The sequence below is a fragment of the Microtus ochrogaster genome, chromosome 2 (assembly GCF_000317375.1).
Source record: "Microtus ochrogaster isolate Prairie Vole_2 chromosome 2, MicOch1.0, whole genome shotgun sequence".
In the NCBI taxonomy this organism is placed as follows: Eukaryota; Metazoa; Chordata; class Mammalia; order Rodentia; family Cricetidae; genus Microtus; species Microtus ochrogaster.
In genome coordinates, this window is record NC_022010.1 from 11,288,105 (window position 1) to 11,305,918 (window position 17,814).

A 17,814-nucleotide genomic window follows, 5' to 3' on the forward strand; every position below is an offset into this window, starting at 1 on the left:
ATATATATATAAAGATTGACCTAAAATTTGTATCAATAGAGAATGATCTATACCAATGCAAATCTCTATAGCATATCCTCCTTTAAATGTAAAGAAACATTTATAAACAAACGTAGGTAATTTGGACATTGTTCTCTCCAAATTGCTTCCTGCTTTTTGTTGAGTGAAGTAATTTGGGGGGGGGGCATTTCATGGAGACCTTTTGGGTGCTCTTGGTCCATCAAACCACATTAGTCTGGAAGGATTCCACAGGTTCTCATCCTCTGTGGAAACAAAAGAAGAACCTCTTTTTCAAAGCAACAAATCCTTGAACTCAAATTTTGAAGACAAGATACCTTTGAGTATATATGCTGTGTAACAGTCTGTACAATGAAATGTCTCTCTGTACTTGGCTCCTTCAACTCAAAAAATTCAAAGAAAACACAATAATATACATAATCCAGACTCTCTGTGTATATTCATCTTTATGTGACTCATTTTTCTTACTCTATTACTTTTTCTACAAGTTTAATGTTTCTTATCTTTAGTCCTTTAATCTATGGATTTCTGTGCTCTTTTATATTACATTTACAGTCTATTTACTCTTTTTCTTCTTTCTCCCAAATTATGTACATTCATCCATCACTGTGACCCATTTAGAGTCACCACTGGATTTGTCTTTGTTGCATATCTGTAATCCATTTCTGACCAGACTGCTTTTTTAATGCTAAGTGGGCATGACTAGGGACAATGCAGCCCTTCCTGCTTGCTCCATCCAGTCCAACATGGCCGAGGCATGTGTGCCGCCTCTGAGAGCCATGTACATTACCCCATTTTAAAGCACACAGCAGGTCTATATTACGCAAGTTGTAGCACTCTGCTCATATACACAGCAGGTCTATGTTGCCATTAAGCAAGTTGTAGCGCTCTGCTCACAGAACCCATTTAAATGCTCCATAGCCGGGTCTCCCAGATCTCCCAAAAGAGTCAGTTTGTGCTGGCAGCACAGCTTAGGAAGCCACTATTTCAAAACTGCTCAGCTACTGCTGAATCAGGAAAATCTCTCTTAAAGGAGCCATGGTGTTAAGCTTTGCTTAACTCTGCTTTTTGGGTTTGGTTTGTTTGTGTGTGTGTGTGTGTGTGTGTGTGTGTGTGTGTGTGTGTGTGTGTGTGTGTGTGCGCGCCAAGAATTCCTTCCCAAACTCTCTCAGGTTTTAAGTGGTTTTAGTTGGCCATATTGACATACCAATTTGTAGTAGATGGCTGTTTGTTCATTCCCAGCTGCCCAGCCCTGAAATAATCAAACAAAAACCATATTATTTGCAATACTGTTTGGTAAATAGCTTAAGCATATTTCTGGATAACTCATATCTTAAATTAAACCATCTCTATTAGTCTGTGTATCACTGCAAGGCTGTAACTTACTGGGTAAAGTTCCAGTGTCTGTCTCTGGCAGGGCTACATGGCTTTTCTCTGACTCTGCCTTCTCTCTTCTAGCATTCAGTTTAGATTTCCCTGCCTAGCTCTGTACTACTTTATCAGGCCAAGCCAGTTTCTTTATTAACCAATGGTATTCATAGCATACAAAAGGGAACCCCACATCAAGGGTGCAGCCTTTCTGGACTCTCCTTCCAAACCTATCAGACAGCTCAGTTAAAAGTTAGCATTTTGAGGCATAGTACAAAAGCATCTTATTGCTATGGCATGATGGCACATGCCTTTGATCACAGCACGCTGAAGGTAGAGGCAGAGGCAGATGGATCTCTGTGCAGTCAAGGCCAGCCTGGTCTACACAGGGAAAGCACAGGCCAGCAAAGTCTAGGTAATGTGACTCTGTCTCAGAAAGGTGTTTTTATTTTACAATTATACAATCTACCCAGTAATTTGTACTCTGTGTATTATTGACAATACAATATTTCTTTTAGAAACTATAGTTCATTGTTTTTCTTGTCTAATTGTAAAAATATCTGTAAAAATATCATATAGATGTATGTATGATATGTTTGCCATTTGAGGAGTTAAAATGTGCATCTCAATTCCATTCTTTCTTTGGAAAGTGATACTTTCATATCTTTGGGTTTTATTTTTGTCTTTTCCCCTGTTATAGTTCTTTCTGTATTTAGGATCTTAACTACAGGATGGTATACTAGGGAATCTTTGGAAACACATAAAGCTCCATCTCCACAAAGGTTTAATATTAAGCCATATGGATACAATATTTCTTACAAGGATTTCACTTTTTATTGAAAATGTTCCAACATTTGAAACATATGACATTCCATGCTGAAATTCTATATGCGAATCAGGCCATCTGTAGGCAATCAGGAGATGCTTTTCCACAGGGTCTGGCTATTTGCACAGGGTGGGTATATGATATCTTGATAGAGGCATTTTAAAAAGGCACAAGGAAAATACAAAGGTAGATTAAAATCCTGCTGATACAATAGCTCACTATTCTTCGTCTTGAAATGGTACTGCATGTTTGAGTGGTGGCACACAGATGTGCCCCTGCAGAGCCCACGTCCCAGCAGTTGTTACAAAGTTCTCTATAAAGAGTGGATTTCTCCATTAGAACCCTGAGCCTGTGAGTTTCTTCGGATTTATCATCAAACCCCCATGCCTGTAAAGCCCTCTGAACAAACTTATCATTTAGTAACAATACGAAACACACCTCATCTTCACACAGTGATATTTCTCCTTCTGGTCAAACTGCCCAACTCTTTACCATACCCTACCTTCGATCCCAGACACACCCAGTGAAGTGGCACAAAGTTCATGCACAGAAAGGACTTGGGGGTACCTCCAGAGTAAAAGCCTTTTTCCCCTCCTCTTTCTTTATCACGCTGTATGCATTTCATTCCTTCGTTCTCAAACTCCCTCTCCCTTAAAATCTCATCTCATGCTTGCTCGCCTGCCATCCTCCATGCTCCAGGTGGGTCCTCTTTCTTTTAGGATAGGCTAAGCATCTGTCTGCCCAAACCCTCAGAGTACCTTCTACGTAAGCCTAGAGCATTCATCTTTAAATCTTAAATCTCCTGGTGAGTTAGGTTTAAAACAGAAGCTCCCCAAGGAAAAAGAGTGGGTCTCTTCTATTCATTACTCCCAGAGTCTATTGAATCCATAGGAAAAAAAAAATACTGGGATTCAACTAAAGGGTTTCATCAGGATTGCTTTAAAAGTCCCTTCAGTACTGGTATTTTATTCTACCTATTGGGTAAATGATCAGAGAAGGGCCCATTATTCTTCATTTAAGGTGTGTGAAATGTCAGGCTGCGGGCTCCAGCTCTATTCACAGTACAAATTTCTTATGATGTATTGGCTCTCCTTAGCCCATGTGAACACCATCCATCACTAGGAAGCCCAGAGCTCCAGCCTTCCATTCAATTTGGGAATTGTGCCACCGCGAACATACCAAGTCTATTTTAGAATCTGGTAACTAACAATCCTGCCACCTCCACAGCAGCCCGTGGCTGAAACACAAAATTTCTATTTCTAGATTGTGGTGCCTTAAAAAATGGCTTTTTGTGTGTGTTTATGGGAGCGGATTTTGAGGCATTCTAATTGGTCAGGGCATTCATCAACAGCTGCCATTGCATGTTGGGGTAGTTGTAGAACCTGCAGAATCTTCAAAGTTTGGAGGTTGACTCCTAATGAGTCTCAGATCTTGGGGTCCGATGACTGTGTCCTGTCTTCTCCACTGACCTCAAACAGAAAGCAAAGGCAATAGAGAAAGCGTATCAGATTTATATACTTTGCTCCAGAAATGACAGGCATTTCTTGTTTGGCCAGAAAAACTCAAATGACCCTGCTGTAGCTGAGGATGAACCTGGGCATTACTGAACTCGGACACATGCACAACATGTCAAAGGTCTCTTTTGCTCTCGACTCCATGTCCCCAGATAGCGGAGGTGTTAACCCAGTGCATCCCAGTGGCTGCTGGAGTGGACATCATACCTGGGGAAATCCCTTGCATATTTCCAGTTCTCTCATAGAACCTAGAGTCTGCAAAGACAAATTTTCTCTCACCTATTTTTATAGCTTGAATAGGAAGCATCTCCCACAAGCTCATGAGCTGAGACAGATGGCCCCCTCTTTTGGAAAGTAGTAGAAGCTTCAGGAGGTAAGATCTTAAGTGGAGGAAGTAGGCCATTGAAGGGACATCTTTGAAGGTTAATTTTGTCCCCAGGTCCTTCCCAGCACGCACACCTGTACCCTCTCTTCCTTCCTTCCCCTGTGTATCTCTATCTACCTGTCTGTCTGTCCATCTGTTCATCTGTCTGTCTCTATCTGCATCCTGTCTATCATGAGGCAGGCATCCCCTACCATGTGCCCGTGCTGCTATGATGTTGATGCCTCACTTTTGTGGATCTCAAGTCAACAGAGACAAGGATTATGGACTATACCAAACCCTCTGAGACCATGAGCTGAAACGACTCTCTGCTCCTGTGAACTGTCTGTGTCAGGTAATGCAGTACAGCAACACATCCATCCAGCAGCCTTCAGCTCCCGGCAGAGTGGAAGAGGAAAGAGCTCAGTGAGGAAATCGGGTCAGACAGAGCAGTGGGAACCAGCTTTATCCTCCCTCATCAAGCCCGTTACCTGGATCTTCTCTCCTAATAAGCTTTTAATGGCTGTTCCACCTGGTGTGCTTGCCAGTCATGCTGTCCACACCTGATTTTCCCCGGTAAGCAAATCAATTACGCTCCAGGACTCCTTGGCCTCGTCTTGTCTCTGTCTTACCCTGACAACTTCCGTTTCATTAGTGCTCTTGGAAAGAGCTCACCTCAATTTGTTTCTCCAGATGTTTCGGTCATCTCGTGTCAGAATAAGATAAGTTTTGTTTAGGATGCTCTGTAGCTCATGTCACACTAAGTGAAGTCTTCCCTGGGAGGCTGATGGTGGCTGCTGCTGAGTGAGCTTCAGACATTAGTCAGAGATTTAGTCAGATTTGTGATCACTGTGCTGGCAGGGGGCTGGTATCCTCAGAGATTCTCCTGGAATCTGGGATGTATTGCAGGGGCCCACAAACCCTTCTCCTTCCTCCTCCTGACTGTTGTCCAGATGGGAGGTGACTTCATCTCCAAAGTACAAGGGCCTGTTTGATTTATAGTTTGTTTTCTAGGACAAGGGAGGAGCTTGGTAATAAATGAGTTAATTAATGAATGACTATGCTTATGGTGTGAAAGAAAAAGTATTAATTTGTTGGTTTTCTTTTTCAGTGTGTTTGTGTGTGTGTAGGTGGACTGTTCACCTGTGTAGGTGTTGATCTCAAGATGTCTTTATTCAATAAATTGTTTTTCTACCTTATTTTTAAAAAGACTTTATTTTTATTTCATGGGTATTAGTGGGGGTTTTTTGTGTTCAGTTTTTGGTTTTGTTGTTCTTGTTATTGTTTTGGTTTCTCAAGACAGGATTTGGAGCCTGCCCTGGAACTAGCTCTTGTAGACCAGGCTGGCCTCAAACTCACAGAGATCCGCCTGCCTCTGCCTCCCTAGGTGCTAGGATTAAAAACGTGCACCACCGCCACCCAGCTGGGCATTGGTGTTTTACCTGCACATATGTCTACGCATTGTATGAGTGTCTGGTACCCAGGAAGGCCAAAAGAGGGTATTGGATCTCCTGTATCTGGTCTTACAGGTGGTTGTAAGTCACCATGTGAGTGCTGGGAATCAAACTTGGATCCTTTGCAAGAACAGCCAGGGCTGTTACCTGCTGAGCCATCTCTCCAGTCCCAATAGTTGTCTTCTTGTTTCATTTTAGTTTAGTTTTCACAATTGCTGTGGAAACAGTTCTTGAAGTGGCATAGGCTTAAGGTCTGTGTAGCCATTTCCTTCAAATCTAGGTGGAATGCCACTTTAAGACCGCCCATGCTCTTAATTGTGATTTCTTACCTACCAAGTCCCTATTGTTAGCCAACTTGGCCCTCAGGGTCACCTGATTCTAGAAAATAGAATGAAAACACATGCTTTTCGGTCTCCAAACATAACTTGTAAATTAATAAAATGGTGGTTCCTATATAAAAGTATACAGGGAGCCAAAAGCCAGCCCGCCCACAATTCAACTCTTTGAAGGTCTGCAAAGTAGGGGGCAGTAAGAGAACAATTCAAGAAAATACATAAGCCAGAAGAATCCTGCATCAAGGGAGCCTTGAAACCACCCCTTCAAACAATGGAGAATACTCCCTGGGCCGTGCATTCCTGGAAGTCCATCTCATCCCCAGCCTTGGTTTTGATTAAGGAAGATGCTGCAGAGTGACCCGTGAATGCTCGGGACAGTGACATGTGGACACAGAGAGGAAAGCTAACAACTAAAATGCTAATCAACAACTGGGCATCCGCCCCAAGTCAGTGAGAGGCCAGGATTTTAGATGTTTACCGGGTAATTCCCATGAGCACAAAATTAGAAATGATAAGGATTGGGTGATTGCTGCATCTGTAAGGTATTTGTCTTGCATGTGTGAGGACCTGAGTTTAATTTTGATTTTAGAAAAGAAATTAAGAAGTCAGGCATGGTGGTGCATGCTTTATAATCCTAGTGCCAGGGAAGTAAAGACAGGAGGATACCTTTGTGTCCCTAGGCAGCCAGCCTAGCCTAGTCAGTGAGCTTCAGGCCCTAAGGAGAAACCCCATCTCTATGAAAAATGATAGACATGATCTGTATCTAAGAAAAAACACCTAAGTTTATCATCTGGCTTCTACATGCATGTGTGCGCACACACGCGACTTACGAGCACATGCACGCACAAATGTATACACACCTGCACACAAAGTGGACTGAGTGGCTATTTTTTTTAAGCAGAAGATGTGAAATTGAGGGTGTGTGTGCTGTGGGAGGGGAGATGCAAGGTGGATTGAAGGGGATGTGGGGAATGAATGTTTTCATATTTTATGTATACACCAAAGAAATTCTCAAAGAATACATATTTAACGAAAAGAATTAAAAAAAACTGTCAAGTGTTTTTTTTCTCCAACTGAAACAGATACAGTTATAAATGTGGCAATTTAATAAGCATGTCCTTAAACAGAGCCATTCAAAAATCCAAGTGCCTTGGCAGTCGTAAGAGTGTAGCAACAGACTATGTGTCTGTCATGTGTGGGTGGCACAGATGGACATACCCTGGAATTCCCAACTCTCTAATCAGGCCTGCTGAGGCCACCTGGCTAGCTTGATGGCTGACCCTGTGATTAGGGTGGTAGCAGCCCCCAGACCTTAGCACAACTGACTCCATGATGGAAGTACTATTCAGGTCATAAATCTCAACCTGTTCAGCCCGCCCAAATGAAAACAAAGCCCTAATCCATCAAAGTCCATAGTTCTGGTAAAGTCTCTAAATGTACTAACCATTACTTTTTGACTTTTGTCTTTCCATTCCTGGCTAACTGTTCTTATTAACTGAAGTATGTCAACCCAGGACATGGTTTTTGTGATTTAAACCTCACCCGGAGAACTTAAAACTACATTGAGATTCCCAACATCCAGTGTGGTTGCTGGATGTTCAACCCATGTCCAACAACAGGTTCTTTTCATAATATTTATTTTTTTATTTTTACATATGTGTACATGTATGTTACCATGTGCCTATGTGTGTGCAGGTGTCCACACAGGCTAGAGGCATTGAATTTCATGGATCTGGAGATGCATGTGTAGTTTTGATCCACTCAAAGTGAGTACTGGGAATCAAACTTAGGTCTTCTGCAAGAGTAGCAAGTGGTCTAAACTACTGAGACTTCTCCCCAAGGACCTGGTTGGGCCACTGAGTAAATGATCATAATGCCCATCCAAGTGTTTCTGCTGCAAGCAAGGAACTAACTGTGTCAGAGAACTGTTGGGCAGGAATCCATGCCCTTAGTTCCTCCAGGATGGAGCATTGACTACAGGATAGGAATCTAATTCAATGAGACTCTAAAGTAATATAAGCTGATCTCAGGTAAAAAGGGTCTTTCCATCAGACTGAGTAAGAGCCACAAACCCACAGGTATGAAACCAACAAATAAATCAGCAGATAATTCAGCCCAACAAGAAAAACATTCATTGCAGATTCATTTTCTGGTTTGCACTAGTCTTTATTTTTAAAAAAAAAATGCACTTTGGTTTTTGTAGCTCATAATTAGATGAGCTACAATCTCTTTTGTAACAATAAGAACGTATTAATTATTTCAAACAAGAGAGGTTGTGAATGTAGCTCAGCCTGTGAGTTCTTGCCTAGGTATGCAAGACCCTGGGTTCCCTCCCCAGTACTCTGTAAACTGGGAGTGGTGGTGCACACACTTAGTGCAAGGGAGGTAGAGGCAGGAGATCAAAAGTTCAAGGCCAGCTTTGGCTGCATTGCCAGTTGGATGACATCCTAAGATACATCATAAGATTATGTCTGGAAAAAAAAGAAATAATTAAATAAAAATAAAAACAGAAGTAAAGATTAAATACCTATAATCTGCCATCAAGAAGTAAGAAACACTGTGTTTTGTGACTTTTCTAAAACATATACAAAGTGGTGTGTGGGATTCCCACCTTGGCGATAATAATTCCTTTGTACTCTTAAGTAAGTCTAACTTGAAGTAACACATCCTAGATGCAGAAATGTGAAATTTCAACCCAAATATAACATGCAGAAACAATGAGTCAGAGGTCTCTCTGATTCATCCTGTGCAGGTTGTTAGGGATGCTTTATACACTTGCTCTTGGACCATCTGTTGTGCTGTGCTCAGCCACATCCCAGTGGAAATGGTAGCCTGCCTGTGGCTCTCTGTGATGCTTTGTGTCTCTGATAAAGTTTTACAAGCATCTTGGATGCCTTCCCATGTCAACGTGTATTTCCTAAATACAACTGCTCTGTTGAGATCCCCGGACATTAGCCTGTGCCTCCTCCAGCTGCTTTCAACCTGGGCACCATGCTGTCATTTTATAAATGAATACTAGTGGCCTCACAGATGGCTGCAGGTGGTGGCCTCATGTTGACCAAAACAGGTTCTGGCTAGGTAGGCTCACTAAATGAAAAGTTAGAGCAACTATTTCTCTGTGTGTGTATGTGGGGGAGTTGTTCTATAGAAATTTTACATTTTGTTTTAAAAAGGCTATCTATCTATCTATCTTTTCTTGAATTGAAGAACTCATTGGCTGCTATTTCACTCGATTAAGTTGCTAGCTTTTCACAATTTTTGTTTTTTTGTGACGTTGTTTTATTTTCAATTATGCGTGTGTGTGTGTGTGTGTGTGTGTGTCTGTGTCTGTGTGTCTGTGTGTCTGTGTGTCTGTGTCTGTGTCTGGTGTGCTCCATGTGCAACCAGTGCCTTACAGAGACCTGAAGAGGGCATCAGATTCCCCTTAGAGCTGGAGTTGCAGATGGTTGTACGTTGCCCAATGTGGGTGCTGGGAACTGAATCTGGGTTCTCTGCAAGAGTAAGCAACATTCTTAACCACTGAGCCACCTCTCCAGACCCTCTATTTTCATTTATTATGATCGTGAATAAACATGCCAGTGTATGAATATTTATACATGTTGGCTATCTTTGCAGCAGAAACCTTGTGAAGGCAGTGCTTGTTGGCAAAGTGTGACTTCATAGGCTAAGTTTGTGTAAGTTTCTTCTTTAGGACACGAAGTGCCATGGTTTATTTTTTCTGGAAAGAAAAATTGGAAATGAAATGTATAATCTCTATATAGAGTAAGATGGGTACAGGGCCCAGAAACTAACAAAACAGTAGAAGGCTTGATAATATGAAATAGAAAATATCATGCAAAATCAACTATTTTTGTCGTATATATGTGTGTTTATATATATTCACACATGTGTGTTGTATATATTTTCAAATACATATCTCTGTGTGTGTTGTATATAGTGTGTATTTATATATATGTATACATGTGTGTTGTGTATATTTTCAAATACGTATCTCTGTAAGTGTGTGTTGTATATAGTGTGCATTGATATATATGTACATGTGTGTTGTGTATATTTTCAAATTTGTAGGCGGTGCATTGTGGGGGATGTTTTCTTCCTATAACTTTTCCATTATGCATTCACGGGGCATCAGTTAGCATCTGTGGAAGTCGTTAAGACAAGAGAGGAGTAGAAAAAACTTTGGGTAAGGACCACAGTCACTGTGCCTGCCCACTCCCCACCCCCTCCTGAGTAATGTCATATTCTCCACCAGGGTTTTCCCTCAGGTTCATGGTAGAGGCATGAACCACACACTGCCCACACTGCCACCCCAGTCACAACCTCATCTACTCTTATTTGCCTGAGAACATCCACCAAGGGCCTCCCCAGGTCCCCAAGGAAGAGTGCTGCTGAGACTGAGGATTTCCTTGCCTGCTTGCTAAGCTCTGCATCTGAGACCCAACTACTGTCAGGGATCACATGACCTCAAATATACCTCAAGTCTTCCTTATGCAGCTAGATCTCAGATCCTGGACTCGACAAGACTTTGGATTTTCTCCTAACTGGAAATACCTAACACCAATAATTTCAGTAAGCAGTATCTATAGAATTATACTGACAGAGTGAACATATTCTTAGAAAGAATTGTATTTTCTCAACTCGCACCAGAAGGGAACACATATGTATAGTATCCACATTGTGTATATGTGTAAAAATAAGAAAATGTGAATACACAGATGTCTGGTATTTGGATATTCACTCACTCCGCAAATATTTACTGTGTATGTCAGTTTGCTTCTCCTGCTTAGCAGGCTCCACTATCTGCAAAGTGGCTTTAAACAGAGCTAGTTGCCGGCTCACAGTTCCATGGACTGAAATGTGGCCAGGCTTCAGCTGAAACAGGCTCAGGTGTTCAGAGCCACCAAACACCGGATGTCCTCACCAGGTGCCTTGTAGCTGGCACTAGCCCTCTGCTGTGATGCTAGGGATCATACCTTCGTGTGTAGTCCCCTTTTTACAGATGGTCCAGAGGCGGTCAAGAGCAGAGGGATGGGATGAGCCTGGAAGAGCAAGCATCATGCAGCCTCTCACTTGAATAGCTGCATCTTCAAACCTCCAGCTTCCAGCTGTAGATAAAAAGCATACCAGACAGACAGTAGAAGTCTGAGATCCCATTAGTAAACTACACCAGTGGGAGCCTCTCTGAGCTCACAGTCCGGTGATCTGATCTAATGGTGCCCCACTCACACCAAGAGGAAAAGTAGTTAACAGCAAGCCGAGTCACTATTCACTGTTGTTTTGTATTTTTTTTTCCAGTATTTTGAGACAGGGTTTCTCTATAGCTTTGGTGCCTGTCCTGGAACTAGTTCTTTTAGATCAGGTTGGCCTCAAACTCACAAAGATCTGCCTGCCTCTGCCTCCCGAGTGCTGGGATTAAAGGCATGTGCCACCTCCGCCTGGCTTTGTTTTGTATTTTTAAGGGTTTAATAAATGTTGTTATTAGAGAATTTTAAGTTCACAGCAATATTTGGGGGAAGATGTCCCCTATAGCCCTCCCATTCTGATGTAGGTAGATATTCCCAGTTATTGGTGTTAGAGTTTGCATGGGAATCGTCCCTCATGGAGAGACTCTGGAACATTTGAAGGAAGGTGTAGATGGTCCTGTAGATTTTCTGGGGGCAGTTGACAGTGGCAACCTGACCCCATGTCTGCTCCTTCTAATCACACAGGACATTTTCCACATACAATTACTATCATCAATTAAAGTAATAATTAATAGACATTCCAATTTTATTGCCAGGAACTGAAACTTTTTGGACAGTTTAAAATCTTTAAACACACAGAAGAGATCAGGCATAACCACCACCTTCGGTTATCTGAATGATGAAGTGAGTTGTGGGCACGTAATTGTGCCTATGTGTCTACCTCTCAATGCATTTGAAAGGGTGATTGAGACTTGATTGTCTATCATTGGCAAAGCACATTGAATTCTCTCAGAGCAACACTGTAAGACAGAGGTGGGATTGAGCATTTGACAATGCTTAAGACTTTAAAATGCCACTACTGAGGGATGGCACACACTTTAGCAAGCACAATGTCAATTTTTGGAAAAATATATATCATACTTAAGGTATTGGTTAGTTTGATATTGGCCATGTTTTTAAAGTTATTTCCTCATAATTTTTCAGATTATAATGTAATTAATATCATTTCTGCCTTCCCTTTCCTCCCTCCAAGCCCTCCAATACATCCCTCCTTACTCTCTTTCAAACTCATGGCTGTGTGTGTGCATGTGTGTGTGTGTTTACATGTTTCTTAATGTATAAGTGTTTTTGCATATTTGTATGTATATACAGAGGTGTATCGTATCTATATGTGTTTATGCATGTTTATGCATGTGTTACATGCATGCATTCTTGTGAATGTATGTGCACACATATGTGTATATGAAGGTTAGAGGTTAATGTCAAGAATTTCCTCAATCCCACTCCACATTATTCTTGACAACAGTCTCTCTCTGAACATGAAGCTCGCTGATAAACTAGACTAGCTATCAGTGAGCTCCAGGGATCAATTTGTCTCTGCCTCCGAGCACAGACATTGCAAACATGGACTGCCTTGATCAATCTGAGTCATGTGCTAGGGATCCGATCTCATGTCTTCACAACTGCAGGGCTTCAGGAAGAGCACTTTGATCAATGAGTCATCTCTCCAGTCATACTTAGGGGAAGCGTGAGCTTTCTGTGAGAGGCCATGAACTTTCATCAGACACAGTTTTCCTTCAATAAATCTCATTTTCAAGACAACAAAAACATGCTTCTCTTGAATTCCATATTTGCATGTTATTCGTGCAAAGCAATTCAAGTTTTTTATTCTTATTTAGAGTGAGGTTTATTTAGGAACCTTGCCCCTCTTATATTAACAAAGCACAAATTTCAAGCCAGCCTCAATTCACCCAGAGTCCATCCAGTTTACACACAGTGTACAGTCTGTGCTGCCCCGCCCTGCCTCACTGCATGGCTGTGGGGAGAAGCCTGCATCTTTTATTTTCGTTCAGTTGAGTAGCATTCTTCAAAGAGTCGGAAATCAAAGTGATGTATTTAAGCACCATTAAGCAAAGAGCCCAGAAAGAAACTTATAATTAGCACCAAGAAATAATTTATTATCTGCACAGAACATTCCTCGGTGTGAAAGGAGAATGTTAAGAATGGCATTGGATACAAAGCGGCTCAGGGCTGTACCTAACCGAGTTGAGAAAGGAGCAACCCAGCCACCTGCTTACAGGTCTCTTCTACAAAAGAATGGTTCTGTGTCAGTATAAATGGTGCTGGGCAGCTTAGGGTGTCATCTCTTATTTTTAAAGCCATTTTTCCAATTTAGAGCGATAACTATTAATAATACAGAAAAAATTAGATTGTGCACTAATAACCCAAAGTAAAAGAATTATAAACCATGTAGAAGCCTGAATAACTTGAAAAAAAACACATTCCCCACTATACACATACATACAGGCACAAAGCATGCATGCACACACACACACACACACACATACACACACAAAAGAACATACTCATAAAATACATATGGAGCTCACACACACGTGGACATGCAAAAACAGGTACACATGATCATATGCATACAAGCACACATGTGTACGGGAATGTGCCTGTGCATGCATGTACATACACACACACAGACACACACAGTTTCTCTGGTCACTTGAAAAGGCAAAGCTGAGTCTGATCCCGGGACGCTCAGACACTCACAGCTTCCCTCTTTGTCCTGTGATGTGTCATCCCTCATCATTAACTTCCTCCTCTCTGCAATCTTGTCATGAGAAAAATGAAGAAAGCTTCTTCAGTAATGGGGCTGAGTAGCAGTGAGTTGGTTTCCTAAAACATGCCGTGTTTGAAATGGAGAATGAGCCTAGTGGAAACCACGTTGGTAGTGTCTGCAGAGTGACTGGTTCTCATACTGTTGGAAACTCCTTGCCAGACTCTCAGAGCTCTGTGTTCAGGAAGCTTCAGACCCCCCATCCTGACGCCACTGAAGGGTATGTCTGAGCAATCCTTACAAACAGCTGGAAAACAAGAGCCAGGCCTTCCCTGCATCTGTAAATTGCACAGTAGACACAACGATTCACTTTGTTCTAGAAACCGTTACTCCCTTTTTAAGCACCCGCTACAGGCTTGAATAACTTCTTTGGAGACGTGTCTGCTTAATTCCATGTCCCGTTTTGAAGGATACATTTCTAATTTTGCATATGTGTGTGTTTCTGCATGTGTGTGCACACATGTGAGAGAAGTGAGAGAGGCCAGTAGAGCATCAGGACTCCTGGAGCTGGAGTCACATGTGATTGTGAGCCACGCACTGTGGGTGCTTAGATCTGAACCCAGGTCCTCTGCAAAAGCAGCACACGCCCTTAGTCACTAAGCATCACTCCAGCCCCTTTGTGGCCCATTTAACAAATGGACTGGTTGCTTTGTTCACTCAGTTAAAAATATACCATATTCTAGTGTCAAATTCAATGAGCAGAATGGAAATCCAGAAGCAGCGTGCAGACTAACAGCTGACAGAACTGGGCAGAGGAGGTAATGGGAACAACTAACGGTCAGGTAGACTACACAGGGTGGATGCTCTTAGGTGACCAGCAGGCTGGTAGCAGGCACAGGGTGGGTACTGTGGATGCATTCATGTCTATGGAGCACTAGAGTGGGATGGCAGAAGAGTTCATTGTAATATTCTAGAAAGTATAGACTTTACACATGATAAAGAGTTCATGGAATTTTCCATTCTGAAATTATTCAGTTGTCCGTGCAAAGAGGACCCGTGAATGGGGGAAACGCTGTAACTACAGTCTGCTGCCTGTTGGACTTGGTGAGATTTGTATTACTCATTCAGCTCTGGGCTAAGGCTGTCTTTAAGCAGAGAGCACAGATTTGCAGTCATCAACGGCTGTTCTGAGTAAATAAAATTAATTCAAACAAGACTTGCCCTTGACTTCTTTTCCTACCTTCTTCATACAAAGGTGTGTGACATTTATCTTAAAAATTATGGTGGCATGTTAAAAATATAATGTATGAATTTCTCAAAGAACTGGTAAAACTGTTACTTAAAACAAAAAGAGGCACACAGACCGAAAATAACAAGAAAAAGGTGTGAGGGAGGGTTGCCATCATTGGAGAAGCTCTTTTTATGTAGTAGATGGCTATTAGGGACCCACAGTTGACCAAAGTGAGGGAAATAAGCGAACTCAGCATGCTCAGCCATAAGTGGGACCACTATACCTCTCCCTCAAAGCTCATGGACCACTGAGGAAGAGGGGACAGAACGATTACCAAAGCTGGAAGTCCTGGAAGACTGCCACAACACAGCATTGTCTGGATGTGTCAGGACTGTTGAGCGCACAAACTCATAGAAGTGGTTGCCAGCACAACATCAAGTCAGTCAACATTCCAGCATGGACCTGGTTCATACGGTTCACAAAGCTCCACTCTCAGTTGAGGAGCTATTGGGAGTTGATGGCTGCAGGAAGGGAAGAGAGTCGATTTTCCTTAAGAGTGCCTCTCTGGTTGGTTGCATATCCTTCAGTAGATGGCACACATCCACACACATGTGCAGCACTAATTAGACTCAGTGGATTAAAAAAAAAGAGAGAAAGAACATGAAATTGTGAGGGAGGTATTGGGATGAAATTCTCGGGAAGAGTTTGGGGGAGGAGTATGGTGTCTGTGTGTGTGTGTGTGCATGCGTGCCTGCCTGCCTGCCTGCACATGCATGCGCACACACACGGTGCATGCATGTTGCATGTACCTGAGTGTGTAAATGCATTACTTACAGAGACCAGAGACGTCTGTCAATGTCTTCCCCTATCTCTCTCCTTCTCATTGTCTTGCGACAGGGCCTTTCAGTGAATTAGAAGCTAAACATTTTGCCTAGCTGGGCTGGCCAGTGAGTTCTGTAAATCTGTCTGTCTCTAACCCAAACCCCATCTAAGGCTAGAACCAGCCACCAACGTGTGCACAGGTATGCTCAGCTTTTTATGCTGGCTCTGGGAATTTTAACTCAGATCCTCCCAGAGCGAATGTTCTTCCCCACTTAGCCATCTCAAGTTTTTTATTGCTGATTTTGCTATTTTCCCTTGCTATAAGTATGGGATAAAACAACAGAACCTCCTACATAGGGTAGCACTTGTTTTGCTAAAGCCCCCTGGGTGGTCTTTCCCATTTAATTCTCCCTTTCTTTTCTTTGATGTAACCTTTGCCTCCATTTCAATTGAATCATCCTTAGTAGCATCTTTAATTATGAATTTGAGCTACTCCTTTGGTAGCACAGTGTGAGCCCATTATCCACAAGAGTGTGTGAGATCATGCATGAATAGAAATTGCCTATCTTCACAGGTATCCGAAATAACAAACTCTAATAGTTCATAAAGAGAAAATCTATTTTATTACATTCTACATTGCTTACTTTCATAAATCATTCACCACCTGGAGCATTGACAGAACACTTCTTAGAGAACAGTCTGTATTAGCTTTCTCCTGTATTCACCCTGACCTAAAATAAATTATTAATTACTCATATTGCTTAAAGTGAGATGTACTGATAGTTTGTGTTTTTAATTGGGGATTTTAAAAATTACCATTATATTGCAAAATTTTATTCATGTGTATGTGTGTGCCTACCCCTCTGTATGTGCATCACATGTGTGCAGTACCCACAGAGGCCAGAAGAGGGAGTAAGATCCCCTGAAGTTGGAGTTAGCAATGATTCTGAATTACCTGGTATGGTGTGAGTTCTAGGAATTATAACTTGACCCTCTGCAAAAGTAGCAACTGTTCTTAACCACCAAACCATCTCTCCAGTCCCTGTTACTGCATTATAAAAGAACTGGTTTTGTATGAGTGTGTCAGAGTGAGGTGTACACAGCAGGTACCAGCTCTCTCCTTGCAATACATTGGTCCTGGAGAACAAACTCAAGTTTTCATGCTTGGTGACAGGTGCTTTTATCCACTGAGCCATCCCACTGGCCCCTAAGTAGAGATTTTGATCATGTGGATTTATATGAATAATTTTCTAGTGGTACATTATGGCTACTGTCACAGTGGATAATGGAAGATATTTAGAAATGAATTATGAGGTGGTCAGAGTACAGATGCAGCTGAAATACATGACAAAGTCACAAAGATAACTCACAGCACATATTAAAATATTATTTGTGTAACATTTAGTGGTGGTTAGATATGTGTAACTTACAAAAACTAATTTAAGGCTTTGTAAAATTGTATGTTCATGCTGTAAATACTAAATGGCCAAGTGAAGACTCTGGGGAACATAAAAATTCATAAAGATTTTGAATCCTGATTTAAAAAATTGGATGCATGGCTTCTGTCTCAGCTGGAGACTGGATAGCCATCAGGTGCTCATGGAGGGGGTCTGTAGATGCAAGGGAAAGATCCAAGATGTCATTTCACAAGGGACATGAAACATCCTTGAGTAAAGAGGAAGCAGATCTATGAGTCCTGCCACAGCTGAAAGGCCAAAGGGGAGGATATGCATAGGCAGGTGCCCAGCAGCACCTTTGATTCTGGTAGCCCAGGAACTGCACAGCTCTGTCTTACCAGCCCTTTGTGCTGTTGTATCCTCAGATCCAGGCATCAGGGCAAGAGACAAGGCTGTGGATGGGTCTTGTGTAGATCTCTCCTGCCATTTCTCTTGTAGACACAAAAGAGTCATCTTCCTTCCATCTTTTCTGGAGGAATACAAAACTTTCATTCATATCACAGTGAATATTTGCTTGGGAAGATGAGGTTTCCAGGGGCTCCTGATTTCTACTGATGGGCTCTCCTATGTATGTGTGTGGTTTTAAACACAAGGTTCTTAGAATGGCAAACACCATGCATGACCAGCATCGCTCCAATCACTCCACGTCTGAGTACCAGTTAGTGCCTTTTGCAAA